The sequence below is a fragment of the Papio anubis genome, chromosome 2 (assembly GCF_008728515.1).
Source record: "Papio anubis isolate 15944 chromosome 2, Panubis1.0, whole genome shotgun sequence".
NCBI lineage: Eukaryota > Metazoa > Chordata > Mammalia > Primates > Cercopithecidae > Papio > Papio anubis.
The window spans coordinates 147772275-147780726 of NC_044977.1; the positions used below are offsets into that span (position 1 = coordinate 147772275).

General features: G+C 37.2%; 1 long non-coding RNA gene across 1 annotated transcript; it reads left to right on the top strand.

The window, feature by feature from the left end:
* The first annotated feature begins 593 nt into the window (after positions 1-593).
* On the top strand, positions 594-7503 carry LOC116273823. Its single transcript, XR_004182265.1, has 4 exons — positions 594-2165; positions 4539-4676; positions 6435-6490; positions 7433-7503. It is a non-coding gene; the product is annotated as an uncharacterized LOC116273823 (long non-coding RNA).
* The last annotated feature ends 949 nt before the right edge of the window (positions 7504-8452 follow it).

The following is an 8452-nucleotide window of genomic DNA, read 5'->3' on the forward strand; positions in this document are numbered from 1 at the left end:
ATTTTTTTTTAAGATGGAGTTTCACTCTTGTTGCCCATGCTAGAGTGCAATGGTGTGATCTCAGCTCACTGCAACCTCCGCTTCGCAGTTTCAAGTGAGTCTCCTGCCTCAGCCTCCCGAGTAGCTGGGATTACAGGCATGCGCCAACACGCACAGCTAATTTTCTATTTTTAGTAGAGAGGGGTTTCTCCATGTTTGTCAGGCTGGTCTCGAACTCCCGACCTCAGGTGATCCGCCCGCCTCAGCCTCCCAAAGTTCTGGGATTACAGGCGTGAGCGCCCATCCCCTTAATTATGTTTTACATTAATTTAGACTCTATCAAAATAGGTGACAGAACTAGAATCTGGGTGTTTGTTAATTTATCTTTAAATAGTAGGAAATAAATAATAATCCCAGAGTCAGCAGGCCTTCAAAATAGACAAAATCCTAAATTACACAAAACTATGATATAAAAAGCAAGAAGTACAAATACTGGCACATAAACATATAGGGTTTGTTCAGGTTATGCAAAATTGATTTCAAAATAGCACTTTTCTCAAAATAATCCATGGTTATTATCATAAATATATTAAAGTTTTGCTGACTTACAAAATATATAGAAATCTTTGTTCAAAAAGAGAAAAAAACAGCTATACTCCTCTTTGGGTTGAAATATTTTTCAGTGGGTATTTCTCACTATTTGAGATTTTCTTGTATATGGCATGGACCAGATGGTGCAACAAATCAGTATAAATCTTTTCAATGAAACACTTATAGTTTCTCAGAAAATGAGTATCTATAAACAGTGTGTTGTGGCATGCCATCTTGCAAAATCTAAATATAGTTCTGGGTCAACTCCTTTAGGTCACTAAGTAGAACTGCTGGCAAATCCAGACAATAACCTTTTGTATTTTTCTCCCGAACATTTTCACCACCTGTCTTCATGCCTGACCTCTCCAGTTTCAAGCAGATCACAAAGGGAGGAAGAAAAAACCCTGGTAAGCCCATATGCCAAACTAGATCATATCCAGGAGACCAAATGCCTTCTAAATCCAAGAAATAGTTATTTATAGACCTGTAATTAGTGATTAAAACCCCAGGAGTATTTGTTTTCCTTTTAACCTTAAACTCCTCTCAGCTTCTATGCATTCTCATACTTAACATGATGCTGTACAACTCTGCTATTTATAAGGAAACAACCCAGTAATTATTGTGGGAAATGTGCTCCTCACTGCACGTTTATCTTTGATTCGCGTGTTCAGTGGTCAATTATTATGTAAAATAAGATCACAGTCTAATATTTCCTGGTCAACCATCAGAAAACTCAGAAAAATTTCATCATGTCGAAATTAGGAGATATATTCAAAATGAAACATAATTTAATCAGTAGTTATATTTCTGGTATATTGCAGCTGAAATAATGACATTTAAGGAACAGGTGATCAAGTAAAAGAAACAGAACCAGGCTTACTACATTACCATCGATTTAATAACTGAGAAGTAAGTATTTTAACATTAGGTTAAAAATATGCCTATCACCTATCAATGGTTCTGAATATCTAACAAGGAATACATATTTGCTTAATTGAAATTTGCCCAGTATAAACAGGCACTTCATTTCTAGCATGTAAAAATAGATACAAGAAAACAAAAAAAATTGACTAAAGACCCCATGCAATATATTTTAAATAACTTATGTAGACACTTTACCCTCAAAAAGGGGAACACAACTACTTAAGTATGGGCTGCACATCATGACTTTCTTCCAAAGAGTACAGTGTGGAAAGAGGGAAAAGAGGTTAATTTTACAGTGAGGAAACCCCACATGTAGTATCTTCGCCAGATAATCATGGTCAATATCAATAGTCATAAATCATGTTGACAGTATGGACCCTTGGCATGGTGTGATAAGAATGGCACTTCATCTCTGGACATTCTCATCTAAAACCCATAACTACAGCCTAATCATGAGAAAAACACCAAATTCCAACAGAAGGGCATCCTACAAAATGCCTGACCAGTAGTCCTCAAAACTATTAAGTTCATCAAAACAATGAATGTCTGAGAAACTGTCATAGACAATAGAACCCTAAAGAGAAATGACAACTAAATGTAATGTGGTATTCTGGATGGAATTCTAGAACAGAGAAAGAACATTAAGTAAAAACTAAGGAAACCAGAGTTAAGTATGGACTTTAGTTAATAATATATTAATATTAATATATTTCATTAATTGTAATGAATCTACCATACTAATATAATATGTTAATACTAGGGGAAATTATGGGGCATATGGGTTCTCTCTAGACTGGTTTTGCAATTTTGCTGTAAATCTATAACTGCTGTAAAGAATAAAGTATATAAATAATATTAATAATAACAATGATACATGTGAGTACACGTAGAACCTGGATTTTGGTTTCTACCACCAAAGATTCCTGGGAGAAATTGCTGATTCTTGGACTAGGGCAGGAAATGAAATCTGAAGCATCCTGTAGTGTCAGAAAGTAAGAATGCACTCAAAAAAAAAAAAAAAAAAGAAAAAAAAAGGAAAAAGAAAAGTCCACAATGATGAGTATATGTCAAAGGGATACAAGAATCAACCAAAAGAGGTCTCAATTTCCAAAGCTGAAAAAAAGTATTTAGCTTTGCCACTGATACAACTGGAAAATAAAGGAAGGGGCAAAGCAACCAATATTGACTGCAGGCTATTTATGGACCAGGCACTGTGTGACATACGTGCCAGGCATTCATGCCACATTTCATCTGTGAAACCATTCTGTGAGGTCGAGGTGATTATTCCAGCTTTACAAATGAGGAAGGTAAAGGCCATCAAGTTTAGTTACCTTGCCCAAGGTCACACAGGTCTCAAGCCAGATTAGAAGCCTGGGGCTGCCTACATCCTGAGTCCTTACATTTACCCAATGCTGCCTCTAATTAAAGTTCATTCCTACTCTGCTCGTAAATCCTAGTCCCAAATTTCCTGAATTTTTCTAGCAAATACCCATTAAGTAATTTAAAAATTGGATGGAGAAGGGAGCCTTATATTAGAGTTTATTATTATTCTTTTAGTGGTCATAATGGAAACATCACAAACAAAAACAGCTACAAAGCTGAGAAAATGATAAAGACATTGATTCCAATCAAGGTACCTATACCTGAACTATTTCTAGAACTTAAATTGGCATCCCAGCAACAATATCTGATATTTAATCTGCCCCCTAAAAAGGACTGTTGCTGCTTCTTTATGTTCACTTAGCTTCCAGGGAAACCAGTTTATATTCCAGGTTAATGAGTAAACTGCTGATAGAATTTTGGTGTGACCTCATCAAAGCAAAGAACTGGAACATAGCTCATAAGGCCGTTCCAAACAAGCTGCCACTCTGGAAAGACCAAAAGGCATCTAGTTAAACAGAGCATCACAGTGTGCACCAGGAAATGGCTTGAGGTGCAATAAAAACATAAGCCAGCATAGCGCATACACTGCCCATACAAGGGCTACATTACCTTCCACACATCCCCACTCCCACCTCCCCGGCCTGTTCCCACTAGCCACATCATGTAGTTCTGGGTTACCTTGTCCCCCAAAAACCTAAGTATCCAGACACTGACTTGATGACTGGTCACCTTTGTCTTTAAACAATACTCCTCCATATTGCTTTTGTTGAAGTTATATCTTCTTCTTGGATAAATAACTCACACCGGTTTTTTTGAACTGTAGGAATCTTATTTAAATATATATTTTTCTTTTAGCCTCTTTACCTGGTCTTCTGTTATAATCATGCTTTCAAGTCCTGATCTGAGCATTGTATTGGGAATCGTATAGCCTAGAACATTTAATTGTGTATTCTGGAAAGTTTAATGATCAGATCTATGATGTATCTCATGCTATTTTTTTCACTGTGAGATTGCACTCTTTCAGATCCCTTTTTTCCCCCAAATAACTCTTTTTGTCATTATTTGATTGGTCACTTTTATGTGTAGATATTTTTCATTATTTCCTTGTAAACAAGCACTACATAGTATATAAATCAACTTTTTAAGTTTTCTTATCATGTAATTTTCTTATTTTACTTCCATATACAAACCCCCACTCATTGAAAAATAGAGTAAGAGGTTGAAAAATATCTGGCACACATATAGGTAGAAATAGCCTGAGTACACTGAGAGGGCATGCAAGGTCCTGCCAATTGAGCTCCCAGATTCTGGGAAAGCCTTCTGAGGCCACAGTGCATGGCCAAAGTTTACTGATGTGCAGTAAACCAGCTCAAGTGTACACACCGAAGAAGAAGGTCTGCTACTTGGGATGACTTGTTGTGGGAAGGATTAATTTATAAAGGTTGCTAATCTTTCTGCAAATAAACTATGAAACAATTTTAAGCATTTTTTATTAAAAAAAAAAAACTGTTCAGCAGACATCTAAACAAAATGTATATTTTGCCTGCCTTGAGGAATTTAACAACAATATGAATGACGGAATTTTAAAGCAGCATTTGAAAAATATTATTTCTAATTCTTTCCCACAGTAACAGTCTGGATAACATTTTTTCTTGTATTAGATAACCAAGAAACTAACCCTGTATAACATCCTGGCAATCTGCCTCTCTGGACAAGGGTGAGAAAAGCAAGTATTCAAACTCTGGGAAAAGCCATCTCCAAGGAAACCCCCATGTTTACCCTTCTTTGGGGGGAAATGTGTGAGTACAAGACTCGCTCCGTGTCTGGGCAGGTGGCAAGCAGAAAGAGCTTTGAGAGTCTCCAAAGCCCCTCCCGAGTGAGTGCCTCAGGCAGTCATTATTAGCTTATTAGACTTTTCTGGTAATTGGATGTCTGTGTAACTGCCCAAAGCCACATGCTACCATGAGAAATAAAATGCCTGGGAATTCAGCCCCTGGATTTACTTGTTGACAGAGAAAAATGGCCAAAAAGAAAAAGGGGTTTGAGGAAAGGGTAGAATGAGTCGCAGACAGAATGAGACAGAGCTTCTCTCATAAAAAGGAAAAATAAATTGAATTTTAGTATCCAGCATTTCTAATTAAATTTGGATTATTTAAAAACCATTCCCTTTCCTGTCACAAACTGTTTTTAAAAAGATTAAACAGGAAGCTAAAAAAGAGATTCACAGCTCATTCAACAAATAGCACCCTTTTCACATAATGGATCAAATATGAGCCTGGCTCCCAGTATGGAAAAATCTGGGAAATGTATATACTGGGTCTAACCATAGTCAATATCAGATTTTACACAAATAAGGGCAGAAGACAGAGCCAACAGTACCATAACTATAATTGTATACTTGAATCCCACTTAAGAAATCTGCTGTATGCTCTTATAGAACCAATTTGAAAGGATCAAAGAAAAAAAATAAAATTCAGTCATTTGTCATTAAGGAACATGTTGTTTGGTAGGGTAATATAGAGAGCACATTCCATGACCACAGCAGTAATGGGGGCTCAGGGAAGGATGGAGCATGTGTGGTTGGGAGTGGGCTGGAGAAATTTTTATACATGAAGTACATTTGGAATAAGCTATGGAGGAGAAAGAGTACTGAGCTTCGATAGATAAGGATGGTAAGGAATGGTATCCAGGAAAAGCAATAATGACTAACAAAAATAATAATGATAATAAGAGGTGAGTTGTAGGTACAGGGAGTTGGTGATTTGTCCAAGGCAGTGGTTATCAAAGTGTTGGCTCTGGACCAGCAGTGTCAGCACCATCTGGAAACTTACTAGAAATGTGAACTCTCAGGCCCCACCTCACACCTGCTGAACCAGAAACTCTAGGGGTAGGCTCTGTAACCTAAATTTTAAGAACCTCTCCAGGTAAATTGTATACTCAGTCAACTAAAGAACAACTGGCTGATGGCTTGGGGAGACTGTTGAGAAGGAAGAGGACCCTTACTCTAGCAAATGGGAGAATGCGGAGGACCACTTGGACATATGGCAGTCTTCTGCTGGCTTCTACAGCAGAGACAGAGTCAAAATTTTCCTAAACCCACTCCCATATTAAAGCAAAGTCTGTTGTCTCAGAAATCTCCCCTACGGGCTTGAGCTGTAAACATCTGCACTATGTGTAGAATAAACTGAGAGCATTGAGCCACCCACTGAACTTTCAAAAAGCAGGTTAGGTTTTACTCACCACTATACAATTCCCACCACCATTACTCTCACCTTCAATTAATAAAAGGATACATCCTTAAAATAGGTATATTATGAGATATCAGGATTAAATGTTAACAATAGCATCTAAAGTAATATTCAACATGATTCTGCTATCAAATAGCACAAGCGAAGAACTCAGCATTTGGAGAGAAATTTCCAAGATAAAGCAAAGAAATTAGTACTATGTTTTAAAGTAGCATTTTAAAAGACATAATGCCCTTTATTTGAATAGTTCTTATGCATTACAAAACACTGTCCCATGCTTACCTCATCCGATCTATTTTTATCTTACAGATAGTAACATCTGGAAGCTGAAGCTCATAGAAGGGAAATAATGAAAATATTTAACAGTGAGTTGAGTGTTTATACTATGCCAAGCACTGATCTTGGTTGTTAGATATGTGAACTCATTCAGTACTCACAGCAACACTAGAAGGAAGGTAAAGTTATTACCCAGTGAGGACATGGGGCAATGAGAGGTCTCATAGCCTAGTCAAGATCTCACAAGCACAGAAGGAAGTAGTAGAAAAGTGGGGATGCAAACCCAGCAAGACCAGAGACAGAGCACATGGGCTTGTCCTCTGCGATCATCTGCCTCCCTGTAGATGCGGCAGAAGCAGAACTGAAAAGCCGTTCTGTAGATCCCAGGACTTTCCTACTATCCTGTTTGTCCATATTATTACTGCTATATGTGATGATGTTGAAGGGGTGGGAGTAATTGAGTTTTAATAAAAGCAGCTACTTTACATCCTTGTCTTTCTGGACTTTCATATTCTAAAACTAAGTATGAACACACATACACACACATTTTACTTGTATGAAGTTATGACAGAGTTTCATTTTTTTATTACTGAAATAAAACATGTAATATTTACTCTGATGATTCACTGTATTAGTTCATTTTCACACTGCTGTAAAGAACTGCTGGAGACTGGGTAATTTATAAAGGAAAGAGGTTTAATTGATTCACAGTTTCACATGGCTGGGGAGGCCACAGGAAACTTACAATCATGGCAGAAGGCACCTCTTCACAGGGCAGCTGGAGAGAGAAGAAATGAGGAGCGAAGCAGGAAGAGCCCCTTACAAAAACCATCAGATCTCATGAGAACTCACTCACTATCACAAAAGCAGCATGGGGGAACCACCCTCATGATCCAATCACCTCCCACCAAGTTTCTCCCTAGACATGTGGGAATTATGGGGGTCTTAATTCAAGATGAGATCTGGCGAGGGATACAGCCAAATAATTTCAAAGAGGGTATTGTTTGTCTTCCTAACTCCCTTTAAAACAGGCTTCCTGAAGGAGATGAAGAACATGACGCCTGAATAGAGTGGCTGTGCAGGTGTAGAGTGAAAGGGTGGTATGCTTAATAAAGTAAAGACATCAAGACATGCTCACCTTGTTTCTGTTTTAATGTGTCTAACTCTAGTCACTATAAGAAAAAAAAGGTAATTTTTTTCAAAGTTTGTACTGTCAAAAAAACAAGCCTTATATATAAAATACATAAAATAATTAGAGAATACTACTTACACAGTGTTAAAGTGTGTACTATAGACAAGTAGTACCCATCCCATCTGGGTATGAGGAGCTAAGTACAGTTTACTGTGCACAAGCTGTGTAGTTATATACGGAAGCCCTGTAGTATCATTTTTAAATAGTACATATAAATATGTTTTACATGTTTCAAATACTATAGATATATACTTATATACTATATATACACACATATGTACATGTCTATGATATTTAAAACAGATATACATATATTTACACACACACACAGGACAGGGGAAGGTATCTTATATAATTATACTTTTAATCTCTATTGATGAGATTATACATATATGTATAGATGGATTGAAAAACACCTTGGAATCAGAATGCAACTCTTTGTAGGTGTAGAATCTGCATGTTTTAAGGAAAAACACCAAAGTGAGTCAGGAAAAATGGGAGATTGTGGGACTTCGGATAGGCAAAAATACTAGGAGAATGGGGATTGAAAGAGGAGAATGAGACCCTTCCCAGGACAGGGAACGTGGAGTTAAGACTTAGACGCAGGCATGAATTTTGGATTTGGGGGTCCCATCAGGAGTAATGCCTGTTGAAACTCTACTGTTTTCATGCCTTTCTATTTTCATAATCTAACATAGCCATGCAAATACCTGCTTTGAATGGAATTGTTCCTCATAATTTCTTGGCCAAAGGTATCATGAAAGTCATTTTAAATTGCTATTTTTCCCAACACAATGTTTGTAGGTCCTTAGGTAATTCACAGTAGATATGTATGGATTAGGCCAGGTCATCTGTAACA